Source organism: Vulpes vulpes, chromosome 6, assembly GCF_048418805.1.
Source record: "Vulpes vulpes isolate BD-2025 chromosome 6, VulVul3, whole genome shotgun sequence".
Lineage (NCBI taxonomy): Eukaryota > Metazoa > Chordata > Mammalia > Carnivora > Canidae > Vulpes > Vulpes vulpes.
The window spans coordinates 36,107,349-36,133,718 of NC_132785.1; positions in this window are offsets into that span (position 1 = coordinate 36,107,349).

Genomic DNA, 26,370 nt, shown 5'->3' on the forward strand with positions numbered 1-26,370 from the left:
GAGACACCATGAGAACCTGTCACCACAAGAAAGGAAATCTGCCATTTTAAGATTCTGATCTTTATCAGGGTTTTTGGTGACCTTACTATCCTCCCTTTCAGAGAGAGTGAAATTTACTCAGTACCATAGGATGTAAGCAAAATTCCTCCATGGGAAACTAGGATGCCATCTTTAGGTTATTGCTCCAATGTAAGCATATGTTGAAGTGAGGGGAAGAAGGCTTCATCTTCAATGCCCTAGGATGACTCCAAATTTCTCCAGAGGGATATACTATTTTTAATTTCCAATTTCACTTGCTTTTCAAGCATGCCCTTTGCTCAGAAGTCAAGAGATCACACAGAAACACAATGAATCCATGGAGATTCATATCTTAATACCATGCAGCCTAATTTTAATGCATGTTCTAATTTTAACTACTATGATGATCACTTTTCCCTCATTTTATAGGTAAAGAAAACAAGAAAAAATAAAATTTAAGTAGTTGTCACAAGATCATAGATTAAAACAGTCCTCTTTCAAGCTTTGTTTCTCTGTGTTCTTTCAGCAGCATCAGCAGCTGTTATAGGCTGAATTTGTCCCCTCAAAATTCATGTTAAAGTTCCAACCCCCTCTGAGGTAAGGTTTCTAAAGAAGTGAAGAAGCTAAAATGAGGCTTTTAAGGTTGTACCTAATTCAGTCTGCTTTGTGTCCTTATAAAAAGAGGAGATAAGACACAGAGACAGCAGGGAAGTATGTATACAGGAAGAAGGCCATGTGAGGACACATGAAGAAAAGTGGCCTTTTGCAAGTCAAAGAGAGAGGCCTCAGGAGAAGCCAACCCTGATAACACCTTGATCTTGGACTTTCAGCCTTCAGAACTGTGAGAAAATCCTGTTCTGTTCTCTAAACCACCCAGTCTGCAGTATTTCATTATGGCAAGCCTAGTAAAATAATCTACCATGCTGGCCTCAGACAGCTTATTCTCCGTAAACAAATACTTGTGAAAATTTAAAGATGGAAGTGCTGTACGTGTCATTTAAGGAAAAGTGATGGGGCTCCTGGGTGGCTCAGTTGGCTAAGCATCTGGCTCATGATTTTGGCTCAGGTCATGATCTTAGAGTCATGGGATAGAGTCCCACATTGGGCTCCATGCTCAGCAGGGAGTCTGCTTGAGATTCTCTCCCTCCCTTTCCCTCAGCCCTTCCCCCACTTTCAGCCCCTCCCCCACTCGTGCACACACTCCCTAAGATAAAAAAAGAAAGGAAAAAGAAAAAGTGCATATATTCTGAAGTACTTCAGCAGGTAAACTCAAACTGGTCATTATTTATGTTCAAGACTAGGTTCTCTGTTTTGATGTTCTAGAACATTAATATTATCAGAGCCTGGGTGTTTTAGTCTGGGGACCCTGACGTTAATAAATAATATAATGATAATAATAGGAAGTAGTAGGAAGTAGAAAGATAAAATAAGAATGATAATAATGGGAAGTAATAGGAAGTAGAAAGATAAAAGACTATCAAGGAAAGTAGAGAAATGAGACTCTTTAGCCACCAGTGACTACAGTCTAGGCATTTTTCAACTACCTAAGACTTTCATTAGCTCATACAGTGCCTCTCTGAGAGTATGTACACTAAATTCATAAGCCCAAATGAGTCTTCTGCTAGCTCCTCCAAGAAAGGCTGAAACAAGTTGTGGCTACATCACAGAATTAAACAGTGTTCATATCCCAAGACAATTAGATCATGATTTCTAGGTGGAACATGAACCCTGCTATATTCAAACTCTTCCCTGACCAACTAAAAATGTGCAACAAGCATAGAGACCACTAGGCTAGAATATTCCCAGCCACATCTTTCTTTTGTAAGTTCAGTGTTTCCCAAACATCACAGGCTCTTGCTTTTCCAGCATGTGGTGATATTCACATTGTCAGTCTGTGCCTCTGGTCAAGGGTGCACCTTGAAATATGATAAATCAAGGCCTAGATGTCTTTTACTAATCAGAGAATGTTCAGGATTTATTCTATTCTGAAAGTCTATTGCAATTGTGGCAGGAAGATATACGCTAACTGCACTATGTCTCTCCCTTGTCTCTGATGATCCTCTCAAATCAGGTCTTGAGACAGAACAATGACATTGTCTTGAGAAAAGATTATAAAACCTAGTAAATACTGAGCTTTTAAATTAAATAAAAATATCCCTTATTGCTATAAAGGAGAAAGATATAGGAAGCTGAACCTTTGCTCCCAACCATATAATCTTCTGAACTGTGAAGAAAGAGGGCTGGAGAGTATGTGAGGATACAGAGTCAGAACAAAGTAGATATGATATTTAGATTTTAATTTCTACCTGTATTTTTGTGTGTGGGGGGTTGTTGTTTTTAAGATCTAGTCTTTTGGAGTGAGGTTTTATAATGGTGCAACTCTCTTGACATTTGGAGAAATGATTTTAAAGGAGACCAGTGCTGCAAATTCAAGATAAAGCCTCTCTCAGTCATCACAATGGCACTGTGTGTCCAAGCCTGAGACAGCAAACACAGAATTCCTCAGACTCCAGCACTTCCTCAGTAGTGCATGATGGACACCTACAATCCCACTTGCCCATGCCCAAAAGAGATACAGAAACTAGCCATGAGAGAGAACACAAACAGAAAATTTTATAGGGGCTCTCACTGTCAGTTAGAGGGGATCTAACAGTAGAAGTCATGGAGGAACCATCCAAACAGGTCTGATGAGGGCAGTGATTAACAGTTCACTGTATATTTTGCTAGAGGATCCTGAAAACTCAACAAAGGGAGGAGTGGGCTGGTTGGGAGGACTTTTTTATTGTTGTTTTTTAGAGATTTATTTATTTTAGAGAGAGAGCATGAGCAGGAGGGTCAGAGAAGAGGGAAAGACCCTTAAGCAGACTCCCTGCTGAGTGTAGAGCATGACACAGGCCTGATCTCACAACCCCAAGATCATTACCTGAGCTGAAACCAAGAGTCAGAACCCCAACCAAGTGTGCCACCCAGGTGCCTTGAGGGAGGATTCTTTAAGCAAGGAATATCTGAGAAAAATTACAAAAGTCTGTTATTTAAAAGAGTTTAAATCAAGGTTTTTGTTTTGTTTCATTTTGTCTTATCAAAAAGAACATGGAGATCTTCTGGTTATGGAGGCATACAGAAGTCATAAAATGGTCTCCTTCAAATCCAAACTGGTATCTGAACAAAGTTGTCACAAATATCTATATCTATTTCAAAATTCTGGAAATTGGTCAAAGGCCAACAAACGAACAAAAACAGAAGCATTTTTTAATGATGTACCAATGGATTTCAGGTAAGAACAGTGAGAATCTGTGTCATTATTGCTAGGGTTTCTCCTGTACCCACTTCCCACCATTTCAGTCAGCATAGTATTTCTACAAGAGCAGTGCCAACTGTGAAAACTGGAAGTTTCCCTCGCAGAAGAAGCAAATGTAATTTGTTTCAGAAAATGGGAAGTCCAGCTCCAGCAGTATTCCTAATAAAAATAGCAAACACACTTGGAAACACAGAAAGCCTATAGCTCTCTTAGCCTAAGGTAATAATCATGCCTGGATTTAGTGGAAGTCCACTAGCCAATCAAAACTTTTAGCTGAGGGATCCTAGAAATTAAGAGCCATAGTAGAGTTAGATAAGCAATTCCATATTCTGAGCTCGGTGGGTAGCACTATATACAAATGCCCCAAGGTCTCCAAGAAACTACGGCAGAATAGAAAACTTAGCACTTGCTCATGGGAGACAGGTGAGAGCTGGGTGGAAAGATTTGAAAACTGCCTGACTTTGGAAATATTCTCTAATCTGGTACAAAGAGCTATTGTAAGAGAGTGGAAACCTTACTAACTTTAAGTTTGAGCAGGCTTTTTCAACAACCATTGGTTGCCTACTAGACTAACTAGGAATTAGGGCTAAAAACAAAAGATAAAGTGAGCAGAGTCATCAGTGACCACACAACTTCAGAGAAGACACAGTACACAGATCAAGTGCAGGAAAGTTACAGCATCAAGCAAAGCAAAACAACAAAAATTAGCAATGGCAATAACACTTCTCTGTTAAAAAAAAAAAAAAAGATAACTAGAATCCAGAAATGCTACAATAGGTTGTACAAAAGGTACAGTTTCCCACAGCAAAGTAAGAAACATGTAAAGAAATAAAAGAGTGTAAACCTTACTCAAGAAAACTATTAATTTCTAGAAACTATTCCTGACAGGCACAGGTATTGGATTTTATAGACAATGATTTCAAAACAGCTATTAGACCTATGTTCAAAGAATCAAAGAAAACTATCCTTAAATAATTATAAAAAACATGAAAATGTTTTAGTGAAAAGGTAATATCAATAAACAACAGAAATCCTACAAATATGCCAAACAGAAATTCTAGTGTGAACAGTAAAAACAATAAAAAAATTAGATATGCTTAACAGGAGGTTTAAGATGACAGAATAACAAATCAATGAACATGAATACAGATCAATAGAATGTGCATAATCTGAAGAACAGAAAGAAAAGAAGATGAAAGAAAATACACAGAAGCTTAGAGACCCAGAGGACATCAGACACACCAACATAGAAAAATTGGGAGTCAGAAGAGAGTGACAAGGGGGACAGGAAAAATAAAAGGATGATGACGCACAACTCGTCGAATTTGGTTTTAAAAATGATGACAAAGAAGTTCAAAACCAAAGAGATGCACACCCAGATACAGAATAAACAGGCTTTCAAAAGCCAAAAACAAAGGAAAAAATCTTGAAGGAAGCAATGGAAAAAAAAAGTTTGCCTTGTAGAGAGCAGCACCAGTAAGATTAATTCTGAGTTCTCATCAAAACAACTGGGGGTTAAAAGGCCAAAGAATGGCATGTTGAGAATACACACATACACACACACACATACACACACGCACACACACACACACACCCCTTCAAAAAAAAGTGAAATAAAGTCATTCCTGGATAAACAAAAGCTGTGATAAAATCACTACTGGTATACCCATAATTCCACATATAGTAAAGGAAACTGTCACACTGAAAGGAAATTACACGAGATATTGACACAAATACACAGAAAGAAATCAAGAGTAGAGGAAATGACAAATATGTGGCAAATTAAATTATTTTAAAAATATGCCTCTTTTCCTCTTTGAATTTCTTTAAAAGACACATGATTATATAAGGCCATAATTACAACACTGCATTTTCCAGATCAAATACGAAGATGTGACATATATAAATTATAGCACAAAAGGGTTGGGACAGGGTTCTATTAGTGCAAAGTTGTTGTATTTAACTAGGACTGACAGTATTAATCACTGGGAGGCAAATTCCCATAGGTCCCTCACATCTCCATATATTTTGTCAGCAGAGACAATATATATTTCTGGCTTTGGTTTGGACTATCTTTTTTAGGATATCTGAATAATGAACAGCCTTGAAAGATAGAGATAGTGTCTTCCCACTGGAGCAAAATACAGGTGAGCTTACAGTCCTATATAGAAGATCTAAGTAAGCTAACCTCAGAGTTTCCTTCCTGTAAAGGAACTCACTGTGTTTGCAAGTGCTACTCAACCTTTTTCAGTTAGCGCTGTGGGAAATAGGCTTCAAAGAACTAGTTCTGGAAAGCCCATCCTTCTGCTTCCATTTATTGCTGCTATTAATAAAGTCCTGTGCTTCTTCCCTAAGAGTCACACATACTCTGTCAGCTTCCATGATACCCTTGCAGGCTATTTGTTATTGAAAGTAAGGCAAAATATCAAAATTTCTACAGCTCTTGAAATTAACTTGAAATAGACCTGTGATAGGGGATCCCTGGGTGACTAGGTGGTATAGTGCCTGCCTTCATCCCAGGGCGTGATTCTGGAGTCCCAGGATTAAGTCGCGAGATGAAGTCCAGCATCAGGCTCCCTGCATGGAGCCTGCTTATCCCTCTGCCTGTGTCTCTGCCTCTCTCTGTGTGTCTCATGAATGAATAAATAAAATTAAAAAAAAATGAAATAGACTGTGATAAAGTAAAATGCATAAAAACCCTATAAATACATTGTTAGACAATCACCAAGCAAATGAAAATGGGCACTAAAACAATCATTAACACAAAATAATGGGAGTAAAAAGGAACAGAGGAAGAAAAAAAGATATGAGAAATATAAAAACAAAAAACAAAATTGTAGTCAGAAACTCAAATATACTGAGAATTATATTAAATGAATTTTAGCTAATTATTCAATCAAAATGCAAGATGAAAAATCACAATTCAATGAATGCTGCCTACAAGAAATACATACATACCAAAAACACCAATAGGTTGAATGTAAAAAGACAGATAAAGATATACATGCCAAATAGTAATGGCAGAAGAATGGGAGTAGCTATACTGACATCAAATACAATAGAAGTTAAGGCAAGAAATATTACTAGAGACAGAAATATTTAATAATAATGAAAGGGCACATATATCCATAAGAGATAAGAATTATAATTAAAAATTCATCCTAGCATAAGTGACTCAAAATACATAAAGCAAACATCAACAACACTGAAAGAATGTATGGAAAATTCATAATTTCAGTTAAATGTTGCAATACCACATTCTCAATGATTACTAAAAGAACTATATAAAAAATTATCATGAATATAGAATACTTGAATAATACTATGAACCATCTTGATCTGCCATTTATAGAACACAGCACACACCAAAAGAATAATACATATTCTTCTCAAGTGCACATGAAATATTCTCCAGGATATGACATTTGCTATATTATAAAAAAGACTCAAAAGGGTTGAAATAATTGAAATTATATCCTCCTCCAAACATAATAGGATTAAATTGGAAATAAACAGAGTTGGGAAATCTTCAAATATTCGGAATTAATCAGCACAATTTAAATAAGCCTACAGTTGAAATAAAAATAGTCAAATTAGAAAATAACTGAATCAAAACAAAAACAATATAGGCTGTAGGTATTGATAACTTTAAGTGTCTCTATTTAAAAAGAAAGATCTTTATTCAATGTAAATAACAGAGAAAATTTTCAAGAGAAAGGAAAAAGAAATGAAAGCAGAAGTGAAATAGTAGATATCTGAGAAGAATTCAGAAAAATTAATAAATGAAATCAATGAAACCAAAAATTAATTTATAAAACACAAATTTGACTGATCATTCATTAAGTAAGATAAAATAGAGAAAGCAGAAAGTATCAAAATCAGAAATTTAAAAAGCCATTATTTATGGCCCTAGAGAAACTTAAAGCATTGTAAGGGAATATTATTAACAATTTTTATGCCAGTAAATCAGGCAATTTAAATAAAAATAACAAATTAATACAAAGACAGCAGTTAACAAAACTGACTCAGTATAAAGAGATAATCTGACTAAACTTATTATAGATAAAGAAATTAAATCAATAATAATTTAAAAAATCTCTCATGAAGAAAGTTTCAGGCTCTATGAATTCACTGATAAGTTTTATCAAGTATTTAAAAAAGAAATACTGCCAATCTTAATCTCTTTTAGAAAGAGAAAAAGGGGAAACACTGTCCAATTCTTTCAATGAAGGCTATATATCCTAGATTCCAAAACAAAACAAAGCACAAAAAAACTATAGAAATTCCATGAACATGAATACAAAGATTACTGACAAAACATCAGCAAGCTAAATCCCACAACACATATGAAGTATTATGTACCAGGACAAATTGGAATTTTTCCAGGAATGCAAGGTTTGTTCAACAACTGATAACAGTTTAATATATTTATTAATAGAACAGAGGACAAAAACATATCATAGAGTAAAAGCATCAGGCAAGACCCAATACCTATTAATGTTAAAAACTCACAATAAACTATAAGTAAAGGGCAATATATTTATCTAATGAAAGCATTTATGAAAAACAATTTCTATTATCATACTTAGTGGTGAATGACTATTTTCCCTCTAAGATTAGGAACAAGGCAAGAATGTTTGCTTTTATTACTCCTGTTCAAATACTGTAATGGAGAGTCTAGCCAGATAATTAAAACAATAAAAACAACTAAAAGGCATCCACATTGGAAAAAAAAAAAAGAAAGAAAAACTGCCTTTATTTGCAGACCACATAATCCTGTATGTATAAAGTTTTAAGGAGCCTACAGAAAGACTACTAGATCTAAGAACCATATTCAACAAAGTAGCAGGATACCACTACTATTAAAAAAGGAACAAGGATAAGCTACAGACTGGGAGAGGATATTTACAAATCCCTTCTCTAAAATAATTTTATTCAGAATGTGTAAAGAACACTTAAAACTCAATACTAAGAAGAAAAACCAGCTTTGAAAGAAAAAAAAAAAACGATATGAATAGACATTTCATCAGAGAAGATATGTGAACAGATAGCAAACATATCCTTAAGGAAATGAAAATTAAAACAACAGTGAGGTATCACTCTGTACTACTAGAACGGTGACTGTCAGTAAAAGTTATGATATCAAGTATTTGCACAAACGTGGAGGAAACTGTTACAGGAATGTGAGAAACACATTACTGTTAATGGAAATATAAAGTGGTGTACATAAAGTGGCACGTAAGCAAAAATGTGATGCTTAATTAAAAGGCCAGACACAGGGATCCCTGGGTGGCGCAGCGGTTTGGCGCCTGCCTTTGGCCCAGGGCGTGATCCTGGAGACCCGGGATCGAATCCCACGTCGGGCTCCCAGTGCATGGAGCCTGCTTCTCCCTCTGCCTGTGTCTCTGCCTCTCTCTCTCTCTGTGACTATCATAAATAAATAAAAAAATAATAATAATTTTTAAAAAAAGGCCAGACACAAAAGAGGCCAGAATCCAGTTATAAGGAAATTCTGGAAAAGGCAAACCTATAAAGACAGAGAGTGAGTCAGTGTTTGCTTGGTGCTAAGTGTAAGCACATTGATTGCAAATATGCACAAGGAAAGTTTTTGGGTGATGACATTTAAAATGGGATGTGGTGATGGTCGCACTGCTCTGTATATTTACTAACTATAGTACACTTAACACTTGGTCAATTTTATGGCATTCAAATTATACCTTGATAAAGTGATTTGGAAAGAAAAAAATATAGACAATTATGCCACACCTAAGTTTAATTACAAGACAAATTTTTTTAGTTATATTTTAGATTCATAGGACTAAAAAGCTTTTATGTGACACCACTAAAACTACCATATCATGCCTAATATCCTTTGGTATTACCCACAAGGCAAATCCCACTGGTTACATGTCATCTCATGTTAATGTCTATTTTATACTTCTCATTAATTCTACTTCACTAACACAAATTTCACTGTCCCACTCTTAACCAAATCTTTTCATGATTCCCTATGAAGGCACTATTCTGAGTACAGAATGTATAATCAAAAACTCTTCACTAAGGGATCTTGAATGTCCTTGTCTTCAAAAATAGATTTTCCCCTGAGGGACCTATCTCCTGTGTATCTCTGTGAAGTAAAGGAACAACTTACTCCCACAGGCTAGGTGTTCCTTCCTCTCTGCCACTGCCACACTTATGCTTTTTCTTGCAAACCTCAGTTCTCTGAGGCTCATTTATATTGTCATAATTCATCCTTATTTTATTGGGGAAAAATGATCCTTGCAACGTCCTACTTTTCTCATTAATCATATTGGCTGCATCTACTTGGAGCTTCCACTTATCAAATACTGGCACTCATCAGAACTCTAGTCCTTCGATTTTTTTTCCCCTATCATCGGCTTCCTTTTTCCATATTCAGTTTAGGTCCCATTTCCATGATTTCAACCACTGACTTATCAGTATGTATAGTGCCTCTGTGTATTGCCCTTCACCATACCACCCTCTCTACCTCCAGGACACTCTGAACCTGAATTATGACAAATGATTGGCTTCAAATTTATTGCCAGAGAAACATAGCTCAACTTCATAGATCTGTGCCAGTGTATATCCTCGTTTTCCAGCATAATCTGGGCTCTCTACAATGTCAATCATTCCAAGTTATTGCCTATTCCCTTTCTCCAGAGAAAATATTGTAAACATTATCTTCCATTGTCCTCATTCTCAATAGACAATGTTTCCTCCAAAATCACAAACAGAAATGCTCAACTTTCTGCTGCCAATATTCAAGAATATTCAACTTACCTTTTTATGGCAATAATCATCTCATTCTCTTTTCCCCTCCTTCTTCAGATATATTTATCTGCTAATTAATCTTATTTTGTCCTGCCTTCAGTGGACACTTTTTTTTTTTGGATCCTTCATTGACTGCTTGAGCATACTTGATTTTTCTTTCTCATTCACATCCCATCCCTTGATCTCATGTCTGCCTGGCAACCATATGACCCCATCTGTTTTCTTTCCTGCACAAACTCCTTGAATTAACTAAATTGATTGTCACTATGTTCCATTTTTTAAATCATGCTTTTATGCAAAATTTGTCTAATTGCTCTGAAATTGCAGTTATTTTTGCCAAAACAAGTATTAAATATTCCCATATAAATAACTGAAAGACATTTCATCCTACTGACCATATATCTTCATGAAAACTTTATTCCTCTGATTCCTTTCAACTTTTCTGGCCACTGTTTTGGTTTCTTTTTCAGCCCCTACCGTCTCTTCCTATCTCTCCAATATCCTTATTCTTTAAGATTATGTTCTGTGTCCTCTTTCCTTCTCTCCCTCTTCTCTGTTATTTAATATACTAAACATTATCAGTCTAATTAAGCCAGGTTACCCACTTCTAATTCCCTTCCCAAGAAACCAATGACCCCACTTCTGATTTATTAGTAAAAAATAAGGAATTAGAATTCATTTTAGCCTCTTATTCTTCAACTTATATATACATATACATTATCACCTCATGTTTTTAATGCGGCAGGTAACGTGTCCCTCCGATCCAAAGCTAATTCTTGTCTCTCTTTATCTCTCCTCTGGATAATACCTGTTCCTATTTTTCATAAACCCTAATCAATCTAATTCATATCTACCTTCCCTTTTATCTTATAATTATATTCTTTCACTGGGACAATCCATCATGCAAGGCTGTATTCTTCTCTTCTTTTCAGAAGGCCTCCTTGTGTCCTGAAGCTCCCTTTATCAAACACCTCAATATCTTGTCTCATTCATAGACGTGCTTTTTTAAAGACATATTCAATTTGCTGTGTCCATTCTTCAGCTTTTTACACCTTAGAATCACGAAGTCTTGTTTTCATTCCTACCTCTTTAACTAAGCCTGCATCCATGACAACTGATTTCACTTGAAAGCTTGGCTGCATTTGAAAGGCTAGGTCTTCAATGTTTCTGTCTCTTATGTTTCTAAATCACACTTTCCATTTTCTCCTTTTGTTCCGAAGTCACTTGCAGCCTCTTATACATGTTTCTCTTCTTTTAATGACTCTTCAAAACTTAGTGATCTCAAGATTCTGTTTTTGATACTTTCCTTGCCTCCTTATCCAGACTCTATAGCACATATTGCCCATGTTGATGGCTTTCAATGCAGCATTTATTCCCAATTCTTCACAAATTTATGATGTTCTGATATTTGTGCTACATTTATGACCCATACTTATTATCATTTATTGAATGTAATTACGGGCTCTCCTATAGCACAGGCAGTCGAATACAGAATGTCTCACATCGTTGTTTGTCCCTATAACATGCTCTTAATTTTCCTCAATCTTGGTTAATAGCACTATAATAAATCTTCAGAGTCATTCTTAATTTACACTACTATGCTAGTACTTTTGTGTGTGTATATATATGTATATATATATATACACACACATATATATACATACATATATATGGAGAGAGAGAGAATACACAGTGTTACTAGGGTGATTTTTATAGCACTATGATGAGATACATAGATATATCACATATGTATTATAAATATTTATAATACTTTTATAATATTGATTATATTATTATAAATCTATAATATGTAAGACTCTAGATATACATAGATATATAACATATCTGTATCTACCTATCTATATATATGGTACAGTGGCTATACTTTATTATTTAGTATATAACATTCAGTCTATCTTACTCTAATGCTTACATTCTTTTCTCTTTGATACTCCATCTCTTCACATTAATGCAGACTTTGAGAAATGGTAACATATGTTGTAATTGAAAATTCTAATTTTGAGCATGATGTAGAATCCATTGGACAACATTGCTTTAATCAAATTGAAACTATTTTAGGGTTATAAATAACACAATAAATGCTGATATATAATATTCATATCACCATCACCTAGTTTTAAAACTTGATTCATTTCAACAAATAGTGCTGGGGAAACTAGACAGCAACATGCAAGAAAGAAACTGGACCACTTGATTTCACCATACACAAAAATAAATTCAAAACTGATTACAGACTTATATGTGAGACCTGAAACCATTAAAATCTTAGAAGAGAACTCAAGCAGTAACTTCTTTGACATTGGCCATTGCAACTTTTTTCTAGATACGTCTCCTGAGGCAAGGGAAGCAAAATCAAAAATAAACTATTGGTACTACATCAAAATAAAAACACTTCTGCACAGTGACAAAAACAAAATTAAAAGGCAACGTATGGAAGAGAAGATATTTGCAAAGGGCATATCCAATAAAGGGTTAGTATCTAAAATATATAAAAAAACTTATAAAACTCAACACCCAAAACCCAAATAAACTAAATAAAAATTGGGCAGAAGACACGAACAGACATTTCTTCAAATAAGATGGAGATAGCCAACAGACACATAAAAATATGTTGATTATCACTTACCATCAAAGAGATACAAATCAAAACTACAATGAAATATCACCTCACATGTGTAGACAAGCTAAAATCAATAACACAAGAAACAACAGGTGTTGGTGAGGATATGGAGAAAGGGGAACCTTCCTGCACTTATGGTGGGTGTGCAAACCGGTGCAACCACTCTGAAAAACCATATCGAAGTTCCTCAAAAAGTTAAAAATAGAACTACCCTATGATCTAGCAACCACACTACTGGATATATACTTAAAGAATACAAAACCTTAATTCAAAGGCATATGTGCACCCTGATGTTTATAGCAGCATTATCGACAATAGCCAAGATATGGAAGCAGCCCAAGAGCTCATTAGTTGATGAATGGATAAAGAATATTGAGGAGTGCGTACATACATACGCGCACACACACACACACACACACATAGAGGAATGTTATTTTAAAACATAAAATCTTGCCATTTGCAAAGACATGGATGGAGCTAGAGAGTAAAATGCTAAATGAAATAAGTCAGAGAAAGACAAATACCATATGATTTCACTCATATGTGGAATTTAAGAAACAAATGAGCAAAAGGAAAACAGAGAGAGGCAAACCAAGAAATCGACTCTTAACTATAGAGACAAACTGATGGTTACCAGAGGGGAGGGGATAGGGTGAAAGGATTAAATAGGGGATGGGGATTAAGGAGTGCACTTGTCATGATAAGGGCTGAGTGATGTATGGATTGTTGAATCACTATATTGCACATCTGAAACTAATATAAACATATGTTAACTATCTGGAATTAAAAATAAACTAAAAAAACTAAAAAATGAGTAAATAATAAAACTCAATTCATTTTACTAAAATTCAGGTGGCAGTGACATCATGTATATGAAATGGAGGAGCTGTAGCTCACCTATCCTTTTTGATGTAGGGCTCAATGGCTGTGATTCACAAGAAATTTGGAGGACTCAATGGTTATGACTCAAGAAATTAATAACACTGTTTTGAGGTAACCAGTGTTAAAATGTCTTGGGACTATAATCATAATGAGACAATTAGTCTCATAGGATAATAGAAATCTACTGTGGCTTAAATCCATTCCTATTAGTTTTGTGAAGTAGGGAGAGGAACTCAGAGACTCCTCAGTGTATTTTCTACCTATTATCTGTAATAATCTACATAAACTATATTCTCTAAGGCTGCTAAGGCTACAGATGGATATATAACTATAAAGTTCTTTAAATCTATTTGGGCTTTAACTGTATGATCTTTAAAAATTCTATTCATATATTATCATTGTTGAATATTGCCTTCTATATATGCCAGAAATCAAAGGCTCTTACTTTGGGCTCTTAAGTATTGCATTGCAAATGGTTCACAAAAATGCCATTTAACTATATCTGTCTACTTTATGCTAACAAATGACAGCAGCTTTGCAGAATCTAGTATGGTTTTACATTGTACTCAGTTTCCTATTGCAAACAAAGAACTATATTATACAGTGCTAGAAAATCCTCCAAATTAGGCTAGATGTAATGCTTAATCTGAAGTTAATACCCAGAGTTAGAAAACTCATCAGGCATATATGCATATAATCATCTGTGCAAACAAGGAACTAGGAATTTTCCCAGCTTCCTAAAATTTGACATTCTTCTGGTGGTATTTAAACCTACTTCTCACTTTAAAAAGAAAAAATGACTAACATGTCTGCCACTATAGAATATTTTAAACTCAAAGATGTCCTATGCCCAGATGACATTTACATCCCATCCACTAAATCCTATCTCCATCACCCCCCACCCTGCGTAAACTCTACCCCCCCAGGATGTTCCTTCTCACCAGCTTAGTTTTAGTGGTGCAAAATGGCTCAAAGAAAAAGAAAAACAAAAATATTAAAAGTATCCTAAATAAATAAAAATAACGTCAGATAAGTCAAAGTATACAATAAGTGAAACACATCTTTAAATTTCAAATGTGGCAGTAATTTACTAGCTAAATTATTTTAGAAGTATTACTATAAATACCTGTTGTGAATTATCAAATTATTTAAACTACCTTAATTAGTGCAAGATTAATATGAGAGAAGAGATTGATGGTTTAAAGTAGAATATAAATGTTCTGTTTCCACAAAGCAGATATTTGGTAAAATTAAAGACTTAAGTAAAGTCTTTACAGGGAAACTATAACCAATTTAGTCAATTTATTAATAAGCTAAATGTACTTATTTGAAAAATGAGGTTTTAATCCATTAGTTATTGCTGTCCTCCTTTAAGATACAATGCATTATTACCATTCCTTGAATAGATCAACTTCAAAGCATTTTTCATATTCAAATTACTGGTTTGTAAGCTGTCATACCTCCAACTATCCACAATTTCCCTTTCCTTCCTGTATTATCTTCTCTCCTTGCTTTGAGCAATAATCAAGCATTCATTATACTTTAGCAGAACCTGGAGATTCAGATGAGGCAATGTAAAACTTCCTCTTTTCCTTACCCCTGTAAAATATATACTAAATTCAATATTTATTTCCTTCAGGTTTCAAGCTCAGTTATATCTACCTAAAAAATTCTGCCTCAAAAATTCTTGCTTACACACACATTCTTTCAAACCTTCCCTTAAACTTCTGTCCAACTCCTGAAATTTTCTTCCAGCAAGTGTATTGGATCCACTAAAAACAAATGTGTACTTCAATTAGCATCTTCTTTGATCCATTTTTTTCTATCCAGGCAACTAGCCTTGGCTAGACATGCAGAACAAATTGGCTATGTTTTACAATCACCTGGAGTTTTATCAATTTTTGAAAGAAATCTAGTAATGAGAAAGTCAGGTAACCATTGCTTATTTCAGCTTCATCCTATGGTAAATACGAACAGGGCATAAAATGCTCTTGGAATGAAAAGTTTAGTGATACAGGGTTAGAGACATCCTTTGCAATAAATATTGGACATAGTTAATTCAAGTATCTCTGGGTCATTGACCTCAAATGAAAAGGTTTAGTGATTTACAATGTTTAAAGTTAAGCAGATTTTTTTTCTTATATTTTAATGAGGTTGATTTGACTGCATGCTACATAAATACTTTATCTGCAAATGGATGGACTTTCATACAAAATACATAAAGCAATTGATGAGAAAAATTGCAAATCCATTGACTGGGCATACTTATAAGCCCTTGGTTCACTATTAAATTTGACATAATATATACTGTAATCAATACTTATCAATAATTATACATGTATGCTAAACTAATTTATTTCAATGTCATGGGTCTTTCACTAAATATCAGGAATTCAGTTCATGACAAAACTGATTTGTTTATAACTAAGATTAAAGGTAATGTAGTAAAGATGATTTTTATATGATTTGAACAAAAATCCTTTTTTTTATGAATGAGTGAGCTATCACTAGATGCTGTAACTTTTAGTTATAACATTATCTGATGATGCTGATAATCACATGTGGATAAAGATAGCTAAATGTATACTTCTTTGAATTTTCATTATGTTGGTCTAGGTGATCTCCATCACAGAACTATTGAATGAGGGTTTTTTTTTTTTTAATTTTATAAACATCTCATCACTTATCTACTCTAAACTAAATCATGTCATATTTCTGAAAAGAGTGGCTACTCTGATGCAATACTCTGCACTCTCCAGACATCTACTTGACTGTGTAGAATCTTCGGATCTTGTGAATTATTTATAATTGTTGCCAGGAAACATTTTTAAGTCACCTTTCTCCCCCAGTAGACTAGACACTCCTTTAAGGCTGAAATCTATTAGTCATCACTCCATCATTGATAACTGGCATGTGTAATGAACTAAAGTTAATAAGAATAATAACCAAATATTAAAACATGAGAAAACACAGCCTTAAAAAGATGGTTTTAAATATACTAAAAAATAAATGCCCCATGAGTTGATCTTCAGAAAATACAAAACTGTTCCCATATTCTTCCTGTGTTTGTTTTTTAGGCATTGCAAATCATAATATTAAAATCAGCCATATGAGAAAATACTTATAAATTATCCTCTCAGTTATTTTCATAACTTAGTAATTCTCAATATATCAAGGTAGGGAAAATCTACATTGCACATGATAGTAATGGCTTTTTTTTTTCTTTCCTTTAGTTGTTATTTATCTTATCAATATTTTAAGTCATCATTTTTATATATATTTTAAAAGAAATGGTAGACGACATGAGTTGTAAGTTCTCTAAAGGAAAAATATTGTCTTACTGAAGGATAGTATCATTTTAATCTATTTTTTCCTCCTCCCTTCAATGAAAACAAACAAAATCACCTTTGAAGTCATTAAACAAGGGAGCCATTAGATTGAGGTCACTAATGCCTTGGTAGCCTAGTCAGCAAACCGAAACCTAAGCCAGAGTTAATGCACTCAAGTCCAAGAAAACAGAACTTAAAAACAGCCAATCACAACAGTCGACTAGGCTTTTCCAAATGAAGCAACTGCTTAAGCTCTAGCCAATCAAATAATCTCCTTGTTTTGCTTCTGCATTTTCTGCATAAAAACCTAGCTGTCATCAGTGGAGTGCTTCTAACCACCTTAGGCTTACTGCTGGCCATTTCTAATCTCTTTATTCTCAAAGAAACTTGAAAAAAATGAAATGTATCTCAGTTTACCTTTTAACACACCCATGACTTCTGATCACCAAGCTATTTTTTCAATATTCTTCAACTTTCAAAGTCTCTCAGTAAGTATAAGCTAATAATTATGTCTTCCTTACATTTGAGAATTTCTACTTTAATAGCATTAAAAATGCATGAATTCAACATCCCTACAATGTTATCCCGAAGCTTTATACAAGTTTAGTCTATGAATTCAAAAGACATGAATAAGCATGATCCATATACCTACTAAATCCTGATCATTATTATTAAGGTTATAACACCAAAATAAGCCTCCAGAAATCTTTGGTTAGACTACTTTATTATAATTTTAGTTTGCAGAAACAAGTTGTTTCTTTACCTCGTAAGTTCTCGATATCCCAAAGTGGCCCTAAGACACGTTTCATGTTTACCAAAAAAATCTTTGTTTGGCAGAATAGAAACTTGTAATATCATCTTTGAAGCTCGAATAGTTTCACACAGTGAACTATTAAACTATTACAACATTATTAATGGGAGGAACATAGGGAATAAATAAAGTTGCATTGAACCTTCACCCATCAAATATTACTGTGGTCAGAAAGAACATTTTGATATTGGAAATATCTTTTAGCACTGGTGAGTTTTAATTTTTTATTTATTTATTTTTTTTAGCACTGGTGACTTTTGTAAACATCATGCTGTTATTTTTAGTGAGTTATTTTAATTGGTGAATTATTTTACTCAAATACATCACACACACGCACAACCTCATATAACACTTACAGAATATTTCCTATATGCCAGGTCTTATGCTAACTTTTGGAGATCCAAGTGGAAGCAGTCAGTCATAACCTCTACTCTGATTCTGCTTGAAATCTAGCAGGAAAGATCACTACCCTTCATTTCTAGTCCAGTGACCTCTAAAATGTCTTTTGATACAATGATGAAAATAAATAGATGTTAAGCCAAATTCTGCAAGTTTCATTTTTTTTCTACCAGCCCATCAAATGTGGATTTGGAAGGAAATATGTAAAACTGATGAGAAAAATTGCTTATTTCAGCCACTGATTAGCATGGTATGTTTTGAATTAAAAAAAAAAAAAAAACTGAAGAATTAACACATTCATCACATTGTTTGGTTAAAACTAACCTTAAAGCTTTATTTGAATTGTTTTTAATAATTAATTTGTAACCATGTGGTAGTTTAATTTTCCCAAATGCCTTATATTTATGGGTATATGGATGAGTACGAACATGTAGTTCATATATAAAGGATCTGGCATGGTAGTAAACTTTTAAATAGCACTGAAGATTAGACATCAGTGTAATACTCTCTCCAAAATTCTGATGGGAATAGGTTTCTAACCTAGGCTTTCAACAACTGCAAAGATAAAATCTTCTTCAAACAAACAGGTTCTCAAAAAATCCCTCCACAGATTATTTTCAGGAACTACTAGTGAACGTGAGCAGACAAAACTAGGAAGGAAAACAAATAAGAAGATAAAAGTCAAAGCTAAGGACACAATCAACAACAACAAAAAAAAAAGCTAAAGGAAATTTTCAAGATTATGAAAGAAGAAAGTCCTAAGGATGAGAATAAGACTAGGATGAATTCAGAACAAACTGAAATGAAGGACTTCAGAAATATCTCCACCTCTAGGACTGAAGTGAACCTGATAGCACCTGATTCCATTCTCTGTACTGAGATATAAATTTTAATTATTTTGTACATTTATGGATGAATTTAGATAGAAAAGGGGAAGCCAAAAATTCACAAAATCCTAATGGAATGTTATAAGAGAGGAAATACAATCATATCACACCAACAAAAACTTATATGGATATAAAGATTAAATCCTGAATATTTACCCCCCAAAAGTTATATTATGTACAGAGAGAATGGGAGTTTATGTATTAGGTTGACTAAATGCTAATTTTCCATAGTAAGAATAAATTATGTCTAAAACTGAAAGAATCAGAAATAACAGGTTTTTTGGTGAGAAAGTGGAAATGAGTGGAAATGAGCATCTGCCTTTGAATCAGGTTATAGTCCTAGGACCCTGGGATCAAGCCCTCTCTTCTCAGCAGGGAACTTCCTTCTCCCTCTTCCTCTGCCTGCCACTTCCCTTGCTTCTACTCTCCCTCACGCTGTGTCAAAGAAATAAATAAAATCCTTTTTAAGTGGGAGTGAATAAAATATAAAGCAAATAATAAAGTTGTAGCAGTTGACTAGCATGGAAAGGGGTAGGCAAGCGACTGCGATTATGTTATAAGCATTATAACATTATCAATTAAAACACATTAAAAATACATAAAAATAAATTAAAAATAAAGCAAATGACTTTATATTTTTAAAGTTTTTAAAGAAAATTTTGTTAGCAAGTTCTTATTGGGAAGGGTTCCCTGATACTCTGAAAAACAACAGGAAATAATTCATTTTTGATGGATATTTTTATTGTAATTTATCTTACATGCTACATCATCAGAAATAGAATAAAATGATCTGAGTTTCCATGCTATGATAAGGCAATACTAACTTGTAAGAACATTATAATGAGGCTCCTAGCATGATCAGAGATGCTATATTTGGACTGTGGGTAGGGCAGAGGGAGAGGTAACTCCATTTGCCCAACCTTTTGTCACACAGCATCTTACCTACTTTTTGTATTTGGGCAGTGAGTCGGCCAAATTATGCCCTGAGTAGGGTTGGCAGGTAGAGGGCAGAATTTGTGGGGTTTTTTTTTTTTAAGATTTTATGTATTTATTCATGAGAGACACAGAGAGAGGCAGAGACCTAGGCAGGAGAAGCAGGCTCCTTGAGGGAAGCCCGATGCAGGACTCCATACCAGGACCCCAAGGTCACATCCTGAGCTAAAGGTGGACGCTCAACCACTAAGTCACCCAGATGTCCCTTGTCAATTCTTCAACTGACAAATATTCAGATCTGAGACTGGAATTTGAATCCATGTGGCTTATTTTATTTCTCAGAAAATTAAGTGAGAGTGGATAGGGGAATGACAATGGAATAACATTTTTCTTATAGTCCAATAAAAATTTACAAAGACAGATACAATATTTTAAATAATTTTACAAGAATGTGTTGTGTTTTTAAATGCTGAATTCTTCTTTTATATCATTTTCATATCATATAAACAACAATATATTCCCTACTGTCCAATTCACTACCTGATGAATACTAAAAACATAAAATGTTTCATTACTTCTTTCAGCTTTTGTGACACATTTGATTAAAAGTAACAGACTCAAGTGCTTGTTACTTTGCCTTTTAAGTAGTTTTTTTTTTGGGGGGGGGGGGAGGGAACTCATTATAAATCTCACTGGAAATAAACTGTTGAAATCTGTTACTGACTTCTGCCACCCATGCAGTTGCTTATACGACAGAGCAATGAAAACAAATGAGAATGAACTATAAATTCTGACAGTCTTGTAGGAAAGTGGGAACTGTAATGTAGCATACTTATGTCATAATAACTTTTCACAGTTTACATAATAAGAGCTTACAATGTAGTCTCCCCAGTTTATTGCCCATATTTCAAACCACAAATCTAAAGTATTATTTTCCTCGAGGTAATATTTTCACTTTTTTAAAAATGAGAGCGAGGTTCCTTGAAGTTAAATAAGCTCAAGATTGCAGATATTTATGATGTCCAATATCATGACATCAAGCTAGTGGTCAAACAAGTAATTACATATAGCATGCATTTTATTTCATTTTAAGATTTATTTATTTATCTGAGAGAGAGAGAGAGAAAGGGAAAATGGGGGAGGGGCAGAAGGAGAGAGAGAATCCCAAACAGACTCTCTGCTGAATGTGGAACCCCTTGTGGAAATCGACCCCACAGCCCCAGACCATGACTTGAGCTGAAACCAAGAGTTGGACACTTAATTAACTGAGCCACCCAGACACCCCCACATAGCATGCATTTTAATGGAAGCGCTGTTTCTGGCAAAACAACTTTATATATTCTGGCCAATTAAATCATATCTGAAATGCTTATTTAAGAAAAATGGGGGCTTTCTCTATGAAATAAAAATCACTGCTTGATTTATATATCTATGTCCATATGTAAAATTGGCTTAATAAAATATTTGACTGCTTCATCATGTCAGGTAATTGTTTCATAGACCTTCACAGTAGCTGAATCAGCGTGACACCAAAGCTGCAGATGAGAATCAGGAAGAGAACAGACATGGTTCCCTAAATTTGGTGTGCTACTTTTTGCCACATGCTTCAGTTTGAAGGGATATATGTAAATGATACATTAAAAAGGGGGACTATAAAGCAGTGACTGTAGTCATACCAGAGTGGCAATATGATATATAAATAGAAAAAAAAAAAAACATGTTAAACCAAAATTTCACCTATGTGATGTAGCTTAAAGTTATAGGGGCAGTGAGTGTTTCTGTTTGTTTACTTCTTTTTTCTAAAACTAACAAAGAAAAAAGAGTGTGGTAGTCCACAGAAAGGTCAACACTATGAGGAAAATAGAACTGGATCACCAGGAAATGCATTTAAATAATATTGCTTCTTGACAAATCCTAAGAATGTAAGAATATTAAATGTGAAACATTAGAAAATATAATGCTTAATATATAAGAAGAAGGAGGGCTAAGGTGAACTTATCTTGTCTGAAAATCAAATAATTTATAAATAATTAGAATTATTAATATAAACAATATTTATAATTACAGAACACTGTATTAGAGTAAGCACAGCCACATATTTCAATACACGGAGTAAAGAACACAGACAGCCCATATATAACGTATTCCCATATTTATATGGGAAGATGATGATATAACTGTCATAAAACAAAATTCCTTTCGGAGTACTTGGGTGGCTCAGTGAGTTAAGCATCTGCCTTCCAATCAGGTTCTGATCTCAGGGTCCTAGGATTGAACCTCACATCAGGCTCCCTGATGGGCAGGTAGTCTGCTTCTCCTTCTCCCTCTGCCCCTCCTCCAACATGTGTTCTCTCTTCCTCTTAAATAAATTTTAAGCAACAACAACAACAAAATCTCCCTTTTATCTGAAAATCTACTGTCAATATTAAAAAAATAATAATATAAACTATATTGAACCTTAAAGGTCTTTGAGAAATTTGGAAATCTTGAGATTCTAAATGTGCAGGTGATTTTCTCCTTTGTACATCAGCAATTCCCCAATTTTATAATGTTGGAATGAGTATAAAAGGACAACATTGACTAGATATACTTATTTTGAGAATATAAGAATATATGTGGTTTGGAATTTTGTATAAATTTGTAAAATGCTTCCATATTTCTTAAGACAAACAGCCCACCAAGGTACAATAAATATATCACTATTTTCACCAGTTATGGGGATAGTGAAACACAACTGTGATGAACAGCAGAATCAGTGCCCCCTTTAATAACATGAAATCCAATCACAAAGATCCAACAGAAGTTTACATGGAAAAAAAAGAAACTCTGTGTTATCTGGTTTTAGTATGCTCTGTGGATGTTAGCTTTGGATGGACTAAATTGCAGAAAGCCCACTGTGCTCATGAGTGCTATGAAACCAAATCCTCCCTGTCCCTTTAGAAGTAATTTGTCCTTGAACATTTGCCTGTGGTACTAGAGCCAAAGACAATTATGAGAGATCCTTCTGGATTTCCCTAGGAGAGGCTAAAAATGTCAAATAGCTTGCTTCTGATGTACAAATCCTGATGAATTCATAGTGATTGATTGAGACAGTATGTCAAGAAGAATTCTTTAGTTAATTCTCTACACAGTTAGACAAACGCAGTTATCAATTAGGCAGCATTCATGCTTTTTGCTTGCCAACTCCGAGCTGAAACCTAGAATTCCTGAGAGGCCTTAATAGTTGAATGGACAGTATCACCCGAGCATAGCCACGTACAATATAAGGGAAAACAATATCGTCTTTATCTCAGAATTTCAATCATACAACACTTCACCATTTACAGTTTCATAAAAGGAAGAATATAAGGTTCTACTATTATGCAAAACTCTTTGGAATGCTTAACATAGGAAGGCACTACAATAATCCTTACACCAAATCAGCTCTGTATATGGTTAGGCCATCTCTTAGCAGAATTCCACAGTAACAATACTAGGCATTGCTCTGCTCTATGTGCTCTTCTGTGGAAAGTTAGGATTGGTGTGAGGCAGTCAGTACAAATGAGAGCTGGGGAGCAGTGGGAAGGAGCAGAGAGTGGAAGAAAAGGACAAGCGAAAATAATCTGTAGGTGTAAGCCAAATACTCGGACTGACATCAATGGAACTCAACATTGCCTCAAACTCTTTTGTCTGCAAAATAATCAATTGGGTTTTTATACTATTTGATCACATTTTTCCAATATTTTGATTCTATATGTCTCTACCATGTCTGTTCTACCATTTTGACGCTGATCTTTTAATCCCTCTTCTATTTCATTTTCTATTTTCTACTTCTGTTCTTCCTTCTTTTTCTATGTGTATCATAGAAATCCCTGTTACCAGTATTCTCAGTGACTTTGGCCTTTTGCTCTTCATGTCCTTCATCCAGCAAAACTACCACTGTGGATTGATATAATTGTAGTTGATTCTAGTGCAGACTGGAGGAAGGGAAGCTCATCAGCAATGCAGACCAGTGAGTTGATCTCACGTTCAGGATCACAGCCCTGCCCTACACTAACTCCTCCAGTCTCTTCACTTCTAAATAAGGCATCTCTTTCCTTCAATCTTTGTGCAGGAAAATAAAAAGGCCATCTGATGAGAACTCACTTGACTTTCCACCATGCAGACCACAAATTTACTCTTCTCTGGAACCTGAGTAGGGATTTTGGCAGACCTGGATGCTAACTAGTGAGGGAGACATCATGTGGAAGGAGTGCAGTCTTGTGCTCTCTGACACAACCCATTTTGTCAACCATGCTGCCACCATCGTGGCTGTGTCCTAGTTATGGGGTAGATGCTGGGAGTATTTTACGTTAGTTTATAAACCACTTCAAATCCAAAACTATCTTGATATTCTCAACATTCTCACTTCTGCTTTGTGAGTGTAAGGGAAAGGATGGGCCGCTTCTACTCTTATCTGTGCAACAGCCTCCATCACCTCTCATGCCCCAATACCCGCAGTAACTGAGACAATGCCTACATATTTTAAACAGTTACTATTTGAATTGAACACAGATTGAAAATGAATTAACCTGAACCACAATCTAATAGTGGTCATAATTACAGGTCCTCATCTAAATATTTCAGGACTCACTAATACAAATGAGAAATAAGTGCCTGTAACATTCAACAATTCTGAAATTAGAAATATGAAATTATTTCAATTACCATTCTGAAATATGCTCAAATAAGTTGCGCATAAAACACATTATAGTTTTTTCCATAAGTGCTTAATTTGAGCATTTCCAGTAGTACCTAAAGTTTTAGTTATAAAAAGCATATTTTATATAAAGTCCATATTTTTTCATATCTTCCAGAAACAAATACTCTTATAAAGGAAGATGTGCTGTACCTTTATTTTCATCAAAGTTATTAATCTAAATTATTTTTAAAGCTCTTTAGTATATATATTTGAGTGGCTGAATGACTAGCAAAGTGAAATCACACAAAAATGTCTTTTAAAAATAATAAAAATATGTTTCAATCAATGGTGCATGATCACTTGATATTCATTGTTTACTCTTTCATTGCTACATGTATATTAAAATTATAATGAGTGTATGAATTAATATCAAACAATCTTAAGGATAATATACTGTGATAATTCAATTTTCTTTTTAACAGGGTTTATCAGAAAAAAAAATTATAGTCTTTATTCTTTTAAACTTTCTAAACTGTATTGATTTTTTATTGTATATACATAACAATTTAACTTATATTTGCTAATATAAGGTACTTAGGAGAATCATTTCTCACGCAGAACAATATAAGATGGATACAAAATGTCTGCCAGTATGTGGAAGTTGTTCCTAAGAAAAAATTTAAACATATATTTGAAAATGTAAAAAATATAGGTTTTAGCTATAATTTTTACTTCTAGAAAGGAAAACAATATCTTAATTGATGGGTTAATTACTTATGCTTTAATTATTTAGATATATTGCTGCATTCACACTTTGGCAATCTATACTTCTAAAATCTATCACATATTTAGTAGCAAAATTTATATCAACTACTGAATAGCTTATTCTATGGCCACATACCTGACATAGTGGCCCTTCCTTTGGTCATTCAAGTGACCTAAATTATCCTTTGTGAAATTAATTCCTGGAGCTTAATTCTATAATGTGACTTGAAAATAATTTCATATATTTGTAAAAAGGAAGAATATATATTGCATGATTTTCATTGCTAATTTGTAGGTCCCACACATACTTTGACCTAATTCCTTCTTTTTTTTTCTTCTCTCCCCTAAACATCTATGAAACTCTGGGATGTTCTTGAAACTGACAATCTTAATTTAGCTGCTATTCTTGTGGGTTCCTAATTACATTGCAATATAGACACACATGAATCACAAAGTATCAAAAAGAATGTTTTATTAGGACAACCTCAGGTATCTACTGACATAATTTTTCACTGTTAACTATTTCTTTCAAATCTCTGACAACAGTGGAGTAGTCTCATCTTCTGCTGTTACCTGAATCTAAAAGAGGACAGTGGGATGGAAGAAATAGAGTTTGGCCATTTAAAACTACAGTTTAGGGGTGCCTGGGTGGCTCAGTCAGTTAAGTGTCTGCCTTAGGCTTAGGTCGTAATGCCAGGGTTTTAGGATGGAGTCCCACACTGAGCTCCCTGCAGAGCAGGCAGCCTGCTTCTTCCTTTCTCTCTGCCTCTGGCTACGGCTTCCCCTGCTTGTGCTTGCACTCTTTCTTTGTCAAATAAATAAAATCTTTTTAAAAATAGTAAAATAAAATTACAGCTTCAAAGAGTAAAAAACATCTTTGCATATCATTGTTTCGAGTAATAAAGTGACAATAATTAATCGTATTACATATGATGGAGGTTTTTCATACGATGAG